The sequence below is a fragment of the Diceros bicornis genome, chromosome 2 (genome assembly GCF_020826845.1).
Source record: "Diceros bicornis minor isolate mBicDic1 chromosome 2, mDicBic1.mat.cur, whole genome shotgun sequence".
Classification (NCBI taxonomy): Eukaryota; Metazoa; Chordata; class Mammalia; order Perissodactyla; family Rhinocerotidae; genus Diceros; species Diceros bicornis.
In genome coordinates, this window is record NC_080741.1 from 93898223 (window position 1) to 93919292 (window position 21070).

The 21070-nt window shown below is 42.7% G+C and overlaps 1 long non-coding RNA gene across 1 annotated transcript; it reads left to right on the top strand.

Annotated features, from left to right (window-relative positions):
* The first annotated feature begins 210 nt into the window (after positions 1 to 210).
* LOC131420929 (uncharacterized) lies at positions 211 to 15813 on the top strand. Its single transcript, XR_009223719.1, has 3 exons — positions 211 to 453; positions 14451 to 14572; positions 15621 to 15813. It is a non-coding gene; the product is annotated as an uncharacterized LOC131420929 (long non-coding RNA).
* The last annotated feature ends 5257 nt before the right edge of the window (positions 15814 to 21070 follow it).

Genomic DNA, 21070 nt, shown 5'->3' on the forward strand with positions numbered 1-21070 from the left:
TTTCTTTATTAAACAAATGTTAGATCGTGTAACGTGCTTCTCAGGACAGGAGGAGCCGCCTCAAGGGAAGGCAGATCTTCTCCAGGAGCTGATGGTCATCCAGGGAGAGCAGAGTCAAGGGCTGCAGAGAGCCAGCCCGCTCCAGCTCTCTGTCTCAGGGACACCTGGATCCCCACACCCCCACCCCCCTCCCGGTGCCCCCCAGCTGTTCCCATTGTATCCTTGGAGGCTGGCGCATGCGCAGGACTGGCGCTCAGAGTGGCAGAGGGGCCAGCGAGCTGGAGAGTGCAGGGGCGCGTGCACTGGAGGCGTGGCCCCTGGTGCGGAGGTGGCTGCCTCGGAGGTTTGTGTGGGGGGATTGGCGGTTTCTGGATCCTTCCTCCAGGATTTTCAGCGCTGGGGAGTTCTCCTTTCTGCAGTGTGGAGGAGCGCTGGGCAGGAGGCGGCGCTGAGGTAGGCGTTGGGCGGTGGGCTCGGCGTGGAGATCTCCGCCGCAGATGGCGGGAGCGCGGTGGGGGTGGTTCGGCGGATGAGGCCGGGGGCCGGGGCTGCTGGCGGGCTGCCCCAGGCGGGGGAGCCCAACTCCGTCCCTTGGAGGAGCAGAGGAGCTCCGCCTGGCTGGCCGGCCCCTCTGCCATGGCGGGGCCCCACCCCGGCGGGGCCTCCTGCCCACCCAGAGGAGGTGCAGGGGGCGGCAGGGAGTCGCTTGCCCTCTGCTCGCGCCCTTGAGTTCGTGCCCCCGGGGGCCCCGTCTAGGCCAGGTCCCGACATCCCTGGTTGAACACTTTTCTTCAGAAGATGGACTGTGGTCAGCGCTCCTCTGCCTGACTCCTCTCAGGCTCTTCACTCCTCATTGCGTTCTTTAAACAAATAAACGTTGCTACTTCCTTGGGACCACTGTTACAGAAAAGCCTAATGGCATTAATGGTTTCTGATAATTGACTCTATATTTGCAAGGCAAACTTTGAAGCCTGTGAATTGTTGTAAACTGCATTTAATGAAAGGAGCTTTAAACAGTCTTTGGTGCAAATTATGTAGCTTCCTAATAATAACTCACCTTCTGTTAACATAGACTGATGACTGATCAATTGATGTTTGACATAATGTGTACGGAATTTTTGTTTCAGTGGAAAGGTTTTTCTCGGCAGTTGGTGTTAAAATTAAAATCGGATAAGGAGGAGGTTTTTAGAAGTAGTATGTAGTGTGTGTTTTGTCTCCATACTCATTTAGAATTGTAAGAATTTAGATTTGGAAAGCTCATAGAACAAGAATTTTCAAATTTTGATTTGACTGAGAGGGTGAAAGGTTAAAAGGCCAAATACGATAGGATTTCATTTATATGATATTCTAGAAAAGATAAACCATAGGGAAAGACAACAGATCGTTAGGTGCCATTAGTTTTAATATTTAGTTAATCATTTAGTTTATAGTTTAATCATTAGTTTTAATATTTCTGATTAAAAAATACATTTTATTGATAGCATCCTAATTATACTTTTGGATGATACCAGAATTTAACAACCTATTAAATTCTGCAGGAGGAACAAATGACATGTTGGTTATTGGTGTCTTTGAAGTGTAAGTATTGCTGGTAATGAATCTAAATAAGCATTTTTGGATTGTGAACTACTGATTTTTTTACTAGATCCTGTTGGACATGGCATATTACAAGTTTCAAAAGGCTCTTTAAATTATTGTAACAGTCTGAAGCTATTAAATTGTAATGTAAGATCTTTATAGATGAAACAGGCAAAAATACAAAAAGCCCTGCATCATTTTATCTTTGTTAAAAAATGAAGTAGATCTTACCATATACATGAATGACTTTTGGCTAGACAGACCTGAACTTGACAAGATGGACTCATTAGTATGGTGAATTTGTTTTGGAATGTTAAAATGGGAGAGGACATATGTTTTACCTGAGGGTGACCCAAGTCAATATGGTAGGTTTCACTGTTTATATGCTCTTTCTGAGTTACGATCTTGATTAAACAGCTTGTCATAGACGTACCAAGAAATTTGGGCCATTTTATGTATCAATATTTTAAGATATCCTATTTCCCTGATAGTTTCTAATTTCAGGGTGTCTGGGAAAAACAGTTTCTGAACATAGGTACTTTGGAACATAATTTTTGATTGTTGACATATTGAAGCATAGAATTGTGGAGTTGGAAATAATTTTAGTTGTTGTAGAGCCTAAACTCTTCATTTTCCAGGAAATGGAAAGTGAGGTTTCTCGAGTTAAGTCATCCATAGTCTGACTGCTACTTAGTGGCAGAGTTGGAACTATATGCTCAGATGCTTGTCTCCAGATTCCTAATACAGTGCTCTCTGTGCTACGTACTATTAAGTAGACAAACCGGTGAGTTACCTTCCCAGATCATATGTGTAGCCAGCAGGGTTCATTCTTTCCCATATGCATTTTTTGCTTTCTTTTTTAAATAACTACTAACCACAATTAATTCATTCCCATACCGTGTTTAATGACTATACTTGTGTGTGTCTCCTCGAGCACACGTGGATTCCCTAGAATGGAAACCTGCCTGTGAGTGGATTGCTGGACCAGAGGCTGATGTGCATCTGCAACTTGACGAGCTGCAGCCAAATCATCCTCTGAAGTTTTAACAATTTCCATTCCCACCAACAGTGTCTGAGTCATCCTTGCCCTGGGAATTGTCAGATTGGCGTTGTCAGATTTTGAAAGTTTTGCCAATCTGATGAGTGAGAAACGACGTATTTGTTTTCCTCTTTGTACAACTGTTTTGACAAATGCATAGAGCTGTGCCACTACCACATTCAATATACAGAACAGTTCCAGCACCCAGAACTCCCTTCAGCTGCTCTTTTGTAGTCAACTTTTCCCCCACCCTTAACCCCTGGCGACTAATGATCTGTTGTCTTTCCCTATGGTTTGTCTTTTCTCGAATATCATATAAATGGAATCCTACAGTATTTGGCCTTTTGAGTCTGGATTCTTTCATTTAGCACAGTACATTTATTTGAGTGTTCATCCATGTTGTTGACTGTATCAGCAGTTCCTTATGTTTTATTGCTGAATATAGTATCCATTGTATGAATGTACCACAGTTTATCCACCCACCAGTTGAAGGACATTTGAGTTATTTTCAGTTTTGTCTTTTTAAACTATGAATAAAGCTGCTATAAATCTTTGCAAACAAGTTTTTGTGTGAGCTTTAGTCTTCTTCTCTTGGGTAAGCACCTAGAAGTGGAATTGCTGGGTCACATGGTATGTGTATGTTTATTTTAAAAACTGTTTGTGGTAGCAAAGTCATGGCCCACAAAGATGTCCTAGTCCCTGGAACCTGGGAATATATTAGTTTACTTGGCAAAGGTGAATTAAATTTGCAGATGGAAATAAGGTTGCTGATCAACTGACTTTAAAATAGGGAGATTATCCAGGTGGGCCCAGTGCATCACAAAGGCCCTTAAAAGGGAAAGAGAAGCAGTAGAGTAGGAAAAAAGATACAAGGGAAGCAGGGCCAGAGAGATGCCGAGTTCTTGGATTTGAGGGTGGAGGAGGGGGGCCATAGGCTGAGGAATGTGGTGGTCTCTAGAAGCTTGAAAAGGCTAGGAAATGGATTAACCTTTAGAGTCCCCCCAAAAGAACCTAGCTCTGCCAACACCTTGATTTTAGTCCAAGGAGACCCATGTCAGACTGCTAACCTACAGAACTGTAAAACAAAAAATCTAAGTTGATTTAAGCCATGAAATTTGTGCTAATTTGTTACAGCAGCATAACAAACTCCACTTTAAAACTGTTTTCCAGGGGCTGGCCCCGTGGCTTAGCGGTTAAGTGCATCTGCTCCACCACTGGCAACCCGAGTTCGGATCCTGGGCACGCACTGACGCACTGCTTCTCCGGCCATGCTGAGGCCGCGTCCCACATACAGCAACTATAAAGATGTGCAACTATGGCATACAACTATCTACTGGGGCTTTGGGGGAAAAAAAAGGAGGAGGATTGGCATGGATGTTTGCTCAGGGTTGGTCTTCCTCACAAAAAAATAAATAAAACTGTTTTCTAAAGAGGCTGAACCACTTTGTGTTCCCACCAGTAGTGTAGGAGTGTTCCAGTTACTTTCTATCCTCATTAACACTTGGTATGTTCATCCTCTTTAATTCTAGTCATTCCAATAGGTATGTAGCAGTATCTCAATGTGGTTTTTATGTGCATTTTTCTCATGATTAATGACGTCAAGCATCTTTTCATGTGCTTATTTGCCATCTGTGTATCTTCTTTGGTGAAGTGTCCAAATCTGTGCCCATTTTAAACTTGGATTTTCTTATTGCCGAGCCTTGAGTGTTCTTTATAGTCCTGTCAGATATGTGATTTGCAAAGGTCTTCTCCCAGTCTGTGGCTTGCCTTCTCCATCCTCTCGCCAGTGTCTTTGGAAGGTCTGTGTAACATAACTCGAGAGGTTCCACATTACCTTATTTTCCTTCATTGAGCAACAGAGTGAAGTTGGAGCACCTGAGTCCAATCAGACCTTGATCAGAGTTGGGGCTGGGTCTCACTTTTAGTAAACCCAGCCCTTTCACTTTCCCCCATTCCTGTTTGCTCTGCTCCCCTCCCCCGCACAGGGGTCTGGTTTAAGTCTGGTAGATCTCTGTCTCTTCAGGTTTGGGAGCCCACAGAAAATTCAGCTATGCCCTTCAGATATCTCAGCGCAGCTCTCCAGCCTCCTACCTTACATCGCTTCACAATATGGCAAATTCCCTGAAGGTCAGACTAGCAGTATGTTGGACTCAGGCCACTTCCACCACTTCTGGAGGTTTCACTTTGTTTTGTGGAAGCTTTTGGCCTAGTTCCCCAGATTCCTGTGTGGAACCAAAATTTAGCACAGGTGCTGTGAGAAAGAGCAGCTGTGTGTCTGAAAGCCCTCAGGTTTCCTCTGCCACACCAGTCCTGCAGAATCACTACAAGTTTGGCTAGTTTCCCTTTTCCCTAGCTGAGGCTCTGACTGAGCAAACCAGATCCTCGGCAACCACCCAGAATCAGAAAACGCCTCCAGGGGAAAGAAAGATAAAAATCCTTGCTCACATAAAAGACTTTTTCTTCTTTCTGGAATTTTAGTTGGTTGATTCTGAAGTTTTCTCATGCTCTAAAAATATATTTATAATTTATCTGGCTTTGTCCAGTTTTGCAGCAAAAGTACTTTCCTGTCCTAGTCTCCTCTAAAACAGAAGTTCCCTTGTCATTAGTTTTTAACTGCATCAGTTATACATTGTCAGTATTATTATTGTTTCATAAAGTCATGCTTTCAATGATTTATTCAGATGTTTACCCTTTTTTATCCTCACGATCCAAATTACCTCTTAGCATTTTTTCTTCTATCAGTTTCTTTCTTCTTAAAGTACATTGTTTTTTACTTTTTAAGTTTTTTCCTTGAGGAAGATTAGCCCTGGTCTAACATCTGTGCCAATCTTCCTCTATTTTGTATGTGGGTCACCACCATGGCATGGCTGATGAGTGGTGTAGATCCACACCTGGGATCCAAACCCACGAACTCAGGCCTTGGAAGCTGAGTGTGCTGAACTTAAACCACTACACCAGGTGGCTGGCCCCCTTAAAGTACATTCTTTAGAAGTTCCTTAATGAGCATTTGTTCGTGGTAATACTCTTAGTAAATGTTTGCATAAAAATATCTTTAAGTCACCCTAGTTCTTGAGATATGGTTTGATTGGATATACACTGAAAGTTATTTTCTCTCTGTACCTTGAAGATTTAATCCAACTCTCTCTTGCCTTCCATTGTTAAGAAACGTATCATAGGTCTAAATGTAAGTCTCTGTAAGTGTTCTGTTCCTCTGTGGGGCTTTGAATATCTTCTTTTGTATTTAGTGTTCTTTGCTTTCCCTGGATGGATCTGGCTCTAGATTTTTATTTTTTAATTGTGCTTGAGATGTATTCAGCTGCCTGAATCTAGAGTAGAAGTCTTTTATCAACTCTGTGACTTTCTGTTATTATGTCTGACTATTCCTTTAAATCATGTATATATTTATATTATTTAATTCAAATATATATAAACATACACATTCATTATATATTCATTGAATATATATTTATATTATTTAATTCAATATATTATATTATTCAATATAGTGATTTGTATTATTCAAAAAATATACATATATTATTTATATATATAGTTTCCTCTACTTGACTAAACTCAAGCCAGGCTCCTTTGAGCCCTATACCTGTCTAGGCCTCGATCTTGGCCTATAATAACTACAGCCTCTCAGCACAAATGATTTCACCTCCCCCCCACACACATTATAAGACTTAAACACTGACATAGTTTCTACTAGCTCAAATCCACATCCCCAGGATGACCCCTGCCCCCTTAAAGTGCCTGCCTGAGAAAGCTCAAGGCAGCCAAAAGAATTGACTGTTCTGGCCAACACTGGATCCTTGGCCCCAGACATCCCTTTCTTAGAGCATTTACCCAAAAGTGCTTACAACTATGAATCTTTCCTCTGTCCTTTTGAGTTGTATGTGTGTCTCCTATAACTCAGGAGTGCATTTCTCAAGGTCCTGAGAGCCATTCCTTGAGATGAGCACAGGGTGTCTGTCTCCCAGACTCTCTGAGAGGAGAGAAGTGAAACTTGGATCATTTCCAACTAACAGACAATACTCGCCAGATCACACTGCACTGACCAACACTCTGTAACTTTTCCCTCCCTGACTCTACTGAGCCCCTGCTCACCCCTCTGCCTGCTCCCTCATTCTCCCTTCCAAATGCCCAGTCATCTCTGTACAAATCAAATTGAGTTCAGTTCACCCTGTTCCCTCTTCCCTATTGCAATGGTATATGCCTGATTAAAATCTGTCCTGACCACTTTAACTAGAGTCTGGCTTTGTGTATACTCTACATTTAACACACATACAGATAATCTCAGGCATATGCATAGATATGCATATACTGACTTAACCATGGGCCCTCCAGGACCAGTTCAACTGACCCCATCTTATCAACAGAGCAGTTAAGAGTTTTCTTTCAGGAACTGAGACCCCTCGTCCAGTTCAGACTAGTTGAGACCACCAACTCATTAACTGGGAGTTCACAAATGCTTTATATGTGACCTTTTTGACATCAAGGAGCTAAAAACTCCCATCTCCGATCATGGTAACACTGCCAATTTGTGAACACACATCCGATGAAGAACCATGAAGCTTGACTTTGCTTGCGCAGCTCATCAATTCCCTCACTTCTGCTTACTTCCAATCATGTACTTCCACACTTCAGACCACCCTTCCCTTTATCCCATAAATTGTGCCCCAAGACCTGGATCAGGGAGACAGATCTGAGACAGACACATGCCCCCTGTCTTCTTGCAGATAAATCTCACAAAATAAAGCTACACTTCATTTCCCAAAAGCTGATGCCAGAATAATTGGCTCTTTTAATGTGCATTGGGCAAGAGAACCCCAATATTGTGCAGTAACATCAATACATATATATGCACTTACTGGTTGTTTTCTCTTTTTTATTTTCTTTGCTGAGGAGGAGTCACCCTGAGCTAACATCTGTTGCCAATCTTCTACTTTTTGCTGAGGAAGATTCACCCTGAGGTAACATCTGTGCCAACCTTCCTCTATTTTGTATGTGGGTTGCCACCACAGCCTGGCCACTGATGAGTGGTGTAGGTCCACGTGCAGGAACTGCACCTGGACCACTGAAGTGGAGTTCTCTGAACTTAACCACTAGGCCATGGGACCGGCCCATCTCTAAATGTTTTGAAGATGTTACTAGATATGCAATTGAAGTTTCACTATGATCTCTGGATTTCCCTGCTGCTCCTTTAGTCCCTCACTTCAGTGTATGTGTTTCTTGTTCCATCTTTCATGCTAGAGGAATTCCTCAAATATCAAGTGGTCCTTTGCTACCTGTTCATATTTCTGTGATGGGAAGAAAACAGCTGAGTAGGATCTCTGTGGGCCTGATGGGGCCTGTGAATGTCTGGACTCAATGTTTCTTCAGGGGTGTTGAGTGTTGAACTAGTAACAGGCAAACAATGTTGGTGCCCACAATGATCTCTAACAACATACTTATTCCACACATTCCCACAATGACAGACATCCTCTGAACACGTGGAAATGCTCACAGTGCACACCCACACCCACATACATACTATTTGCAAATGACCATTTGCATTCAGACTGTAAACTACACACTGATACTCAGAAGATACACACAAACTCACACACACATACAGACCACTCACTGTCTCAGAGCCCACAGTGACTTGAACTCTCTAAACACACACATGTCAACAAAACACACCTTCACATAGATGCCATAATAGCCGTGCACCCTGTGACCATACAGAATTGCTGAACACACACACATCAACACAACAAGGAACGTGGTCATGCACGTGTGGGTTTGATCAGGAGATTTTTCACACCTCAGCATCAACATGGACACCCTAGGGTGAGAGGGAGAGGCAGAGGGCACAGGGACAAAATGTGGGGAGCAGTCAGGAGGCACTTGCGGGGCCGGCTCCATGGCTTAGCGGTTAAGTGCGCGTGCTCCTCTGCTGGCGGCCTGGGTTCACATACCCGGCGCACAACAACGCACTGCTTCTCCGGCCATGCTGAGGCCAAGTCCCACATACAGTAACTAAAAGGATGTGCAGCTATGACATACAACTATCTACTGGGGCTTTGGGGGAAAAATAAATAAATAAAATTAAAAAAAAAAAAGAAGGCACTTGCATAAGGTAAATATGATACCTGCAAGGCTGGTTGCTAAGTGACATATGACTCAAGGATATGAGGAGCCAAGAGGATCTGAAATGGTACAAAGGAGATGACTGTAGATAGTTGTATGTCATAGTTGCACATCTTTCTAGTTGCTGTATGTGGGACGCGGCCTCAGCATGGCCGGAGAAGCGGTGTGTCGGTGCGTGCCCGGGATCCGAACCTGGGCCGCCAGTGGCAGGAGGGGCACACTTAACTGCTAAGCCAAGGGGCTGGCCCCAACCAGGAGCTTTCAAAGGGTTGCAATGCGGCATTTTGAACCTCATCCCTTGGGAACACCCTGTAAGACAAAGGCCAGATGAATCACTTGGCACTTGTGAGCTATCCTCTCCTTTCTGATGGCTGCGAGTGTCACCCAGACACACAGGCTGCACTCTGCCAGGGAGACCTTCTCAGGACAGCCAGAAGCTGAGGATGAGTCTTGGTTCCCAGCATCCCAGGCCCTTCCTGACATGGGACAGCCATGCAACAAAGAACAGAAAAATGCAGATCTACAAGTAGATACCTTATTTGAGAACATAGACGTAAAAGCACTTTTGAAATAGTATTTTGGAATCTATTGGAATATTACACAAAAGGATTATCCACTTTAAGTATGTTTTACCCTGACTGTGAGGGCAAAACCTGAATCATCCCATGACATTGATAACTCCCTGCTGACTTTAAAGTACAAATAAATAAAGTACATAGTAAAGGAAAAGGAGAGAACAACATGAAAAAGGAAGATCTCCCTTCTCTCCTCACCTGAAAACCAACCTGTCACTTCAGAAAGAAACTGCTGTCTATATTTTCTATGTTACGGAGCGGAGTTTAATGAAAGAAAAGTATTGGTATATTTTAAAGTTTCAAGAGCTCAAAGCAAGGAAACATTAGGGACGCTGCCAAGAGACCTCACTGAGGTGGCTGCTCCATTTCATCTGCTGTCAGGACGTCCTTCTTGGCCCCTCACTTTCTCTGCCTCGCTAGCAAGTGTGTCTGCCATCAGTGCTATCACCAGTCTCTCTCCTGTGCTCCTCACTGCCCTTTCCTCCTTCCTGATACCTTCCTCAGTCACCAGAAATTGTTGGCAGTGGAGCTGTGGAATGCCCAGAGCAGCTCCTGGAATCATCCCTACCAAATCTGAAGACCGGCAGGAGTGGGCATGGGACCTGGAGTGCAGACCACCTGCGAGCACACCTGGCAGGGATTCACCTGTGCGACTAAGTGCAAGTTTTTCCAACGCTTTGGCAAGATTGAAAGGACTTACCAGTTGTCCTGCACTGCTGCAGGCCTGGAGTCCTTGCAGTCTCTCGGGCCAGCAGACCTGGTGGCGCTGGTCCAAAGTGTCCTCCCAGAGGCCCGTCATGGCCAGGATGGGATGGGATTCTAGTAACCGGCCTCTTGAATATGTCACTGGACAGCCTCAAAGGGATGGAGATGCTTAAACCAGGCTTTGGTTTGGACTGGTTCCCACAGTCACGCTGCTTCCTCTGTGAAGATGTGACCATCATCCTTCTTATCATCCTTCTTTTCCTCTTACCCTACAAAAATAAATCATGAAAGTGGGTCAAATGATAAAGGAAGCCTGCCTTTTTAGGACAATTATCCTGGCTGTTTTGTACTTCCACCCTCCCTCTATCCTCTGGGGATAGATCTGACCTGTGTCCCGGGATGTCATCAGGCAGATTTGCATCAAGAACAGAACGCTCAAGGTCAAAACTCAAGGCTACTCCAGATCATTTCTCTCCCTCCATCCTGTCAACACCCCCTCCTTGTTTGAGTGTTATTCTATTCTCTTCTTGTCCTTGTCACTCTCAACCGCACAAGTCCTGGCACTCCCCCTCAAGACAATCGGTCCCCAGTCCTTTACTAAATCCCAAATCCTACCATTTCTGTGTTTTCTGACTACTCATTTGCTTAATCCATTGACCACTCGGTGTTCATAGAAGTTAAATCAATAGTGACCTTATCAACCACCCCCTGTTAGCGACTTACTCCCGTATCCCAGATGTTCACATAATCCAAATGGTGATGTTCAAAAGTAAATAATTCAGAAAACATACTCACCCACCACAATTTCCTGATCTCTAATATTTTTATTCAAACACTCATGCAGTAGATACCTGTCCCTCAAGATCAGAAATAATGCCAGATCACCAATCCTCACCTTAATTTCCTCCTACACCTATCAATCCTGGATTCCATGGACTATGATCTCAATAATTTCCTTGGAATAATAAAATATTCCTTACCACTCTTTTATGTTGTAAACCTCCAAACCCAGAAGATCCCGATTATCTGCCATGCCATAGCTACTGCTGATCTTACAACAAGCTGAAGAAAAAGCACAAAACACGATCTTTTGGTACCACTGTAAATACAAAACCATCTGCATCAACTGGGAAGCACCCATAATGCCTGGAAATTTTGTTCTCTTTTTTTGTGTTGGCTCAATAGCAAAAAGACAAATCAATTTAAAAAATGGGCAAGGGAACAGAATAGACTTTTTCCAATGAAGACATACAAGTGGCCAACAGGTGTATGAAAAGGTGTTTGGTATCACTAATGATCAGGGAATGCAAATCAAAACCACAATGAGCTATCACTTCACACCTGTTAAGATGGCGATTATCAAAATAACTAAAGATGACAAATGTTGGTGAGGATGTGGAGAAAAGGAACCCTTGTGGGAATGTAAACTAGTACAGCCATTATGGAAAACAGTATGGAGGTTCCTCCAAAAATTAAAACTAGCATGTGATCCAGCAATCCCACTTCTCGTATATACCCACAGGAATTGAAATCAGGGTCTCGAAGAGATACCTGCACTCTAATGTTCATTGCAGCTAATTCACAATAGCCAAGATACGGAAGTAACCGTATCTAAATGTCACTGATGGATGCAAGGATAAAGAAATGGAATATTAGTCAACCTTGAAAAAAGAAGGAATTCCTGCCATTTTTGACAACATGGATGGACCTAGAAGACATTATGCTAAGTGAAGTAAGGCAGACAGAGAAAGGCAAATACTCATTTATATGTGGAATCTTAAATAGTCAAACTCATACAAGCAGAGGTTAGAATGGTGGTTGCCAGGGGCTGGGGGATGGAGAAATGGGGAGCTGATGGTCAAAGGATACAAAGTTTCAGTTATCAAGATAAATAAGTTCTGGAGATCTAGGATATGGCATAGTGCCTACAGCTAACAAGACTGTATTGCACACATCACATTTGCTAATAGAGTAGATATTATGTCAAGAGTTCTTACCACAGAATAATAGTAATAAAGGAGGTGAGAGAAAACTTTGGGAGGTGATGGATATGTTTGTGGCCTTGATGGTGGTGACAGTCTCAAGGGTGTATACTTATGTCCAAATTCATCAAGCTGTATATGGAAAAGTATGACATCATCGTTGATTCCTCTGCACCTTGAAATACGCCATGTCCTCATCACAAGAGAAAAAAAATTGTAACTGTGTATGGGGACGGATGTTAACTGGACTCACTATGGTGATCATTTCAACATATATACAAACATTGAATCATCATGTTGTACCCCTGAAACTAATATAATGTTGTATGTCAACTTTACCTCAATTAAAAAAACACAACAGACAAAACCATTTGGATATTGTAAATAAGTTCAGTGAATCCCTGAAAATGCCCCATTCCCATATGAGAGTTACAGGAAGCAGAGAGGATGAGGTAAGACGGAAGAAAGTTGTACAAAACAGTACTCAAATTAAAATCATTTAAGTTGCTATCAGCTGCTTGTGGCAGAGTTCTGTGAGCACTGATCTTCTTTCACATTTTTCCTGGAAAAGCATACTTTCAGATCCAACCCATGATAGTTTCATCATTGGCTCTAATAAGAAAATTTCAACTTAATAAATAAAACCAAAAACATCCCTTATGTATGAATAAAGTTAGTGAACTTTACAGAGAAAAGAGCCTATTTGCACAATCTCAATAAAGGAAACAGAAGAACTGAATGATGATCGAGTCTCATTCAAGCTTATCTTTGAAAGCCAGTAAGACCAGGTTATCTTCTCAAGGATGTGTGTAGAGCTATGAGCCTTGGAAGATAGAAATAGTGGCCTCCTCTGGAGCAAAGGGCAGGCTTGCTTACTGCCCAGTATAATAAAAATAACACCTCCCCCCCGGGGCAAAGGTCAGCAGACTTCCTGCCCGTTATAAAAGATTTGAGTTCCTTCAGCTCTGAGTTCTTGCAACCCTCTGCATGTCACCAGGCCCACTGTGTATCACCCTGTAGGAAGTGAGACTTAGTGAACTGGTGCAAATGCTGATACTCTGGCCACTGCCATTGCTGTGTCATTAAGTCCTTTGTCTCTGACCCATGGGTCTCATGTCTTTTGCCAGCATCTATAAGACCATGGTAGGCTAACTTATTGGTTTGCAGGTAAGGGAAAATATCAGGCCTTTACAGTTCCTGACAAGCCCTTAAAGTAACTGGTAGTCTTGGGAACAGAGAGCTATCCAGAACTTATGCATGGGTGGTCTTCATAGAAGACTTCATAAGTCTCTGAAACTTCAGTAAGTCTCTCTGACCTCTTTTACTTCGATCCCAAGTAGAAGGAAAGGCACCAAGCTATTATAGACCTAGGGCTTGTGCAAGCCACCTGGAGACCTAGTGACCAGAAACTTCCCATGGGGAGCAGAGACAGATGGGCATATTTCCAAAATGGACCCATGTGCCTGTCATCCACCAGATAGTACATTATCTTAATTTATGATGATTTGATTCATTAAAATCTTGTGATGGGCCAAAGATACACTTCTAAGAGGAGTGAGGCACATGGCAGTTGTAAGCAGATTAACACATTTGGTGAATATCCAACTCTGAACTAAACTTAGTGTTCTAATCAATTAAAAGGTACAACAAATTTAATTAGGTCAATTAAATGATATTTAATGGTATACCTGATTATTACTCTGCAATAATGAACAAGCAGCTAATATAAATAACTATAATTGGTCTTTAAAATATGATAGTCAAGACTGTTTGAGATAAGCTGGAGAGAAGGAAGGGAAGAAATAGATAAAAGATAGCTGCTCTGAAGCCACTCTCAAGACCCCTGGATATACATGTAACCCAGGAGATCGAGGCAGATAGCTATGTGCCTAGATCCTCCTGCACTGTGGTTCTCAGGGATGTCACGGGGCTGAAGCAGCTTCCTGAATCGTGTTTACACGTCCATGTGTACAATACCCCTGACCATGAGGGTGAACCACCATTCAATCCTCCCTTACACCCCTCTAATTAACAATTAGATTTCAGAATCATTGTATCATTACATGATAATTTATTCTTCAAACCTGTAGGATGCCGAGCTAAAAGAAACTCAAATTTCAATGGCTTATTTTCTTTGAAGGACCAAAATGTTCTTTCACACTTGGAACCCAGATTAGAGGATAAATCCATCAAATCAATGGAAACAACTTAAAAATGGACAGAGGGATATTTCATTCATATGTACACAGTTTGCACTGTGGCAAAAATAGAGTTATATGTTTAAAAATTAGAATTTTTTGAAATTTGTAGATATTAAAGACTTTGTTCTGCTTATACTCCCTTTGGTTTACCAAATCACACTCACTCTTTAACAGGCATTTCTAGCATTGAGTGCTAATAACAGCAGCTTTTTTAAATTCTTAAATTTCCCAGGTCAAAGACCAAGGGCAGAGGTCATCGAGAGGTCAAGTCTAATCTACCTGTGGATGTGGCAGCCTTAACTATGGATGTTCAAGCCAGACATTGCCAACAGAGCCACATCTCATCATCCACAGGTGAGTTTTTACTAGTAATCACAGATACTTGAGGATATAAAAGGAAATTCTTTATTAAGAACCAAAGGTATAGATTCCTATCTTGGGTTCATTACTTTGAATTTTTGACCCAAATCATATATATCGATTAGACCATGTTCAATTCTATGATCTTTAGAAGATGCAGCCTACAGCTGAAGAGAAACAGATACGACACCAATATCTTATCCTCTCTGAAGCCCAACTGAGAGCCCCTGGAGTCAGAAGCTTTCAAGACAAGAAAAAGTCATCCTTCTGAACAGAGAGAGTAGAGGCTATTCCAACATTCAACTTTAAATTGTTAACATGACTTGTTAGAATGTGATGGAGCAAGCATAATACCTTCTAAGTTTCAAGATTTTTCTCCAGAATACAGAGATGGATGACCTTGAAGTCCAGTTTCCTCATAAATATCTTTATTCAGTGATAAAATTAATGTCCCTATAAAATAATTCCCATAAAAATATATCATAGTCTCTCACTAAAGGGAAACAAAGCAAATTGAGCAGTTGAATAGCAGTGTAATAAATTCCATACAAGGATCTCACTGCAGCATTATGTATAATAGTGAAACTGGATGTAATCCCAATTCTATCGAAGAAGAAATAAGCAGATCATGGTATTCCTGTTCTTTGGAGTACCTCTAAAACATCTAAAAAGCTAAGTTAGAGTGACGTGCACGGATAAGGAGAGACGTCTATGATATATGGTTTGAGAAACAGCAAATTGCAAAACGATGTAGTTATGTAATTTATGTTAAAAAAAACTTTGCGTATTTATAAATTCATAGGCAATGTCCAGAAGACTAAGCAGCAACCTCTTAGCAATAGTTCCTTCTGACTAGAGGAGTGAGTTTTCAGGGAAGGGGTTGGAAGGGGAAGGTTTCACTTTACTCTACATAGATCTGTGTAATTTGACTTTTTTTACAGTATGTATTTCTTTCATAATTAGAAAAATGAGTGATGTGACCGTTTGGTGCAGGGCAACAATATTATGTTCACCAGTCTCTGTACTGTATGTTACTGCACAGCACGGACTGTAGGAGAAAGCCCAGAGGAGCAATGAAGACAAAGAAGACATGACACCTGCAAAAATCAGTGGAGTATTTCTACATAACAAACCTTCCAGGTGAATGACGGTCAGTATCTTCCACTGCTCCAGCTCTCGCAATGAACCTAGAACCTGCCCAGGGTAAGCCTGAAGACCACGCCCCGCTAGTCCACTCCCTGCCCAGGGCCTGTTTGTGCAGAGTGACTTCCATCAAGCAGACAATGGACTCAGGATGGGGCCTGTGCCGTTGGAGAGGCTGGCAGAGAGGCGCAAAGTGGAACACCAGCCAAGTGCACACATCTGAGAGGCAGAGTTCCAGGAGGAGACTCAAAATGTACCAAGAAACTGTGTGAAGTGAAGGAAGCTACTCGACCTCTCTGAACCTCAGTGTCCTCCCCTGTAAAATGGATGTCACAGGCCTACTTCACAGAGCTGTTGGGAAAGATACATAAAAGTGCCTGTGACAGCCAGTGTCCACATTATTAACAAAGTCGTATCCGACTTCAGAATAATCAATGAAAAGAATAATCTTGATGAGACCAAAGATGAGATGCCCAGCTTCGTAAGCAGCCCCAGCAGCATGAGAATGAGCGGACCTCTGAGTAAGCAGGGTTCTTCACAGTGCCACTGGAGAGGACGAACACGGGCTACAACAGTATAAGTGGGTGTTGTGTAGTGACTTGTTTAGAGATCGTGGATCCCTAAAGACACTGTCAAATACAGTTACACACAGTGGCTCCTAGGAAACAACTACAAAGCAATCAATGCAACAGTTAGGAATGGGAAGGGGGTGAGCAGAGGAGGGTCAGAGGCACAAAATATCATGGAAGACACTGAACCACGACAAGCGCCCAGCTCTCAACAGCTGCTGTGGTTGCACCAGGAGCTCAAACGTCTGAGACAGCCATTGTGGGGACTGCTGGGAGCACAGTGGTCACTGCAGCCACACCCCAACAGCAGTGCATCAGAGCACACAGACCCCGAGACTTTCCTCTCCATTAATCCTTGTTTCAAGATGATGAATAGCCTCATGTTACAATGTCTCCTTCCAACACTTGTGGACAAGCGTCATCAGAACACCCTGAAGAAGGCACAGGCCAGAGTAGGGTGGAACCCTGGGGGCTGGGGGAGCGGCCCTGCACCTGACTACACGGACTATCACCTGGGCCTTTTGAACACGAGAGAAGAACCCAAGGATGTGGTCTAACGAGACTTCCCCGTCTTGCCACGTTCAGGGACACTACAGAGTTTCTTGTCCTTCCTTTACAAAAATATTAAGGAATTCATGTGTCATTAATTCATAAAGAGGCAAATTCTTGACAAAGTGACAGAGTCCAGTTTCCATGACCAGGTTTTTCAGTTGTTTTGATAATATCCCACATTCAGGAATTGGAAATGTAACCTATTGGGACATGTAATATAAACAAGGATTTTTTTCATGTGGATCAACGCCCAGATTTCTAGAGATGTCATAAATCACGAAAGCTGCTAACCATTCCTCCACAGGTTTCAATAAAACTTTTAAGTTAGTTTACTGATCTCAGGAAAAGAGAATTTGGCAATTCAAGTTTTTTGATTCTGCATTCAAGAGTACAGTACGGCCAAGAGAAGGAGCAGAAAAAAATTAACAGGAAGGTCTTGCTTGCATTTTATCTTTTGCAAATAAGCAAGATATTTTATGCTCTGTTCCTTTCACTACTCTAATCAATTTTTAAAGAAATATGGTACAACTGACTATCCCTAGGTGTGTTTATCCTGAAACCTTGCCAGAATCCAAAGCAGAGATGTTAAAGCTGATGGGTTTCAAATGCTGCCCAAGTGCTGTCTACTTTGAACATCCCTCTCCCAAAGCTGGACCACTGGTCTCTTCCTGAGGGATCAGAGTCACCACCTGTGTCCCTGAGAGACTGGCCACTCACGCCTGGGCTGAGATTAGGCAATCAATCTAAAGGGCAAAATACTTAAGCTATTATCATCTTATCATCTTAAGGTTGCTGTTTCGGAGGCCTCTGCACTGGAATGGGTTGGTGAAAACAGCCTACTAGATACTTGCCTGGGAATTGGGCCATTCTCCTCTGCTCTCAGCGGCTCCTGGGGAAACCAATCATTAACATCAGGGATGCCTCAACTTCCACATCTGCGAAAAAGGCAAGCAACAGCCAATGATACCACCCTGCAAAGCTCTTAAGTTGTGCTTGCAAGAGGGGCTACAGCTTCTCCCAAAAGCTGATGAAATGATGGCACTTTGGCTGGAGAAGGCAGAGGGCAGCAGGCAAAGTGGAAAGTTCCTGGGATGTCAAACCAGTTCCCATAAGCAGTTTAGAGAAGCACCTGGCCCTGGACTAGGTAGGAGGCTGTGGAAAGACCCACAGGCACGCAGGTGGGAGGAAGAATCAAGCAAAGGAGGGAGTAGGTGGGGATGAGGCGCGAGCCCGGCTTCAATTTTGGACAAAAGCAGTTGCACGCTGTAGGCCCGAGGCTGCCCATGCAGCCGCCACACCCTCCTAACTCCCTGGTCCCCGTGTGCCCGTCACATCCCTCCAGGACTCAGTCCACGGGGAGCGGTGCAGGACCAGAGTCCTGAGCCAACGGCGGTTTGGCCCTCGGCCAAGCGCACACTGCCCTGCTCCTCCCCCCAGGGCTAGGCACCGCCCCGTGCCCAGAGCATCCTGGGAGTTGTAGTCCTGCAGCTCTACAGGCTGCCGGCTGTGAGCGGTTAAGAGACAACGGTTGCGGTCCCAGCGTGTGCAGCGAGGGGCCCCACCTCCCGCGACTTCGCCCCTTCTCTCCACCACGCCCACTTTCCACGCCCTGCCCCGCCCCCCCAGGCCGGGCTGCGCACGTTGAGGCTGGCGCCCAGGTGGGGCTAACCAGCCTAGTGAAAGCCCACGTAGAAACTCCCTGGCCGGTCTGTGAAAGGTAAGTTCACTACCTAAAATGGAAATCCTGGGTGCCTGGGAACCTGGACCTTGCCTTCTCAAAGCCACCTGTCCCGCCATCCCCTCCATCCCTCTGGCTGCCAAGATCCTCCCTCTGGACCCCGTGGTCAGGGTCGCTGCAGAGCGCCTCTTGGAGCCTGCCCGCCTGAAGCGCCCATAACTTGGTCAGGCCTCTTAGCCATAACATTCATTTATTTGCTGTTGTTTTCCTAGTTTCCTAAAATGGAAGCTTAGATTATTGATTTTAGATCTTTCCTGTTGTCTAATACATGCATTCAATGTTACAGATGTCCATCTTAGCCCACCTTTGGCTGCATCCCACACATTTTGATAAGCTGCGTTTTAATTTTTATTTATTCAAAACATTGTAAAACTTTTCTTGAAATTTCTTCTTTGACTTGTGTTATTTATATGTGTGGGGTTTTTTTTTGGGGGGGGCGGTCGCAGAGGTCAGCAAACTTTCTGGAAAGGGCCAATGAGTAAATATTTTAGGTTCGAGAGTGATGCGGTCTCTGTCTTTACCACTCAGCTCTGACACTGTAGCCCAACAGCAGCCATAGAGAATATTTAAATGAAGGAGCATAGCTGTGTTCCTCTAAAACGTTATTTAGGGATGCTGAAATAGTCTTCCTCTTTCACTTTTTTCTCCCAACTATTTAAAACTGTAAAAACCATTCTTAGCTTGGGGCCATACAAAAACAGGCAGCAGGCCAGATTTGGCACTGGGCAGAATGTAGTTTGAGAGAACAAAAAAAGAACTCTTATTTAATCTCCAAGTATTTTGGGATTTTCCGGCTGTCTTTCTTTTATTGATTTTTAGTTTAATTCTATTGCAGTCGGAGAGCAAATATTGCATGATTTCTATTCTTTTAAATTTCTTCAGGGTATGTTTTATAGTGTCTATCCTGGTCAGTGTCCTAGGTGAGTTGAGAAGAATGTGTAATCTGTTGTTATTGGAGGTCTTAGTCCATAGATGTCAACTGTGTCCAGTTGCTGTCCATGTTGCTGTTTATCCAGCTGTGTCCTCACTGCCTTCTTCCTGCTGGATCTGTCCATTTCTGTTAGATGTGTGCTCAAGTTTTCAACTATGATACTGGATTCATCTATTTCTCTTTGCAGTTCTATCAGGTTTTGCCTCACCTTGTTGTCAGGGATGTACCCATTTAGGCTATCCATGTCTTCTTTGAGCATGGACCCCTTTATCATTACATAATGCTCCCCTTTATCCCTGATAGATTTCCTTGCTCTGAAGTCTACTCTGTCTGAAACTAATATAGCTACTCCTACTTTCCTTTGATTAGTGTTAGCATGGTATATCTTTCTCCATACCTTTACTTTTAATCTATATGTGTCTTTATATTTAAAGTGGGTTTCTTGTAGACAACATATAGTTGGGTCTTGTTTTTTGATCCACTCTGACAATCTCTGTCTTTTAATTAGTGTATTTTGACCATTGACATTTACAATGATTATTGATATGGTTGGATTAATACCTGTCATATTTGTTACCATTTTCTATTTGTTGCCCTTGTTTTTTGTTCCTCTTTTCATATTTGACACTTTTTCCGACTTGTGGTTTTAATTGAGCATTTTATGAGATTCCATTTTCTCTTATTTCTTAGCATATCAATTATGTATATATTTTAAACACTTTAGTGGTGCTGTAGTGTTTGCTTTATACATTTACAACTAATCTAAGTCCGTGTTCAAATAACACTATAATGTTAGACAGGTAGTGCAAGTACCTCATAACAACAAATATTCCTAATTCCTTCCTCCTGTCTTTTGTATCATTGTTGTCATTCGTTTCATTTGTACATAAGCATACATAAATGTTTATGCATACATAATCAAATGCATTGTTGCTATTATTGCTTTGAACAAACTTCTGTTACTTGAATTAAGAATAAGAAAAATAAAAGTTTTTATTCTACTTTCACTTATTCCTTGTCTGATGCTCTTCTTTTTTTAAACGTAGATTCAAGTTTCTGATCTATATCATTTTGCTTCTCGCTGAGGAACTTCTTTTAACATTTCTTACAAGGCAGATCTACTGGTAACAAGTTGCCTCAATGTTTGTTTGTCTGAGACAGTCTTTATTTTTCCTTCACTTTTAAAGGATAATTTCACAGATTACAAAATTCTGGGTTGGTGGGGTTTTCTCTTTAAACACTTTAAATATTTCACTCCACTCTCTTCTTGCTTGCATGATTTCTGAGGAGAAATAAGATATAATTCTTATCTTTGCTCCTCATGATGTAAGGTTTCTTTTTTCCTATGGTTTCTTTCAAGATTTTTTTCTCTTATTTTTTATTTTCTGAAGTTTAATATGATATGCCTCAGTGTAGCTTTTGCCAAATGGTGTTCCCTGAGCTTCCTGGATCTATGCTTTGGTGTCTGACATTAATTTGGGGGAAATTCTCAGTCATTATTGCTTCAAATATTGTCATTATTGCTTCATATTGCTTCTGTTTCTTTCTCTCTCTCTTCT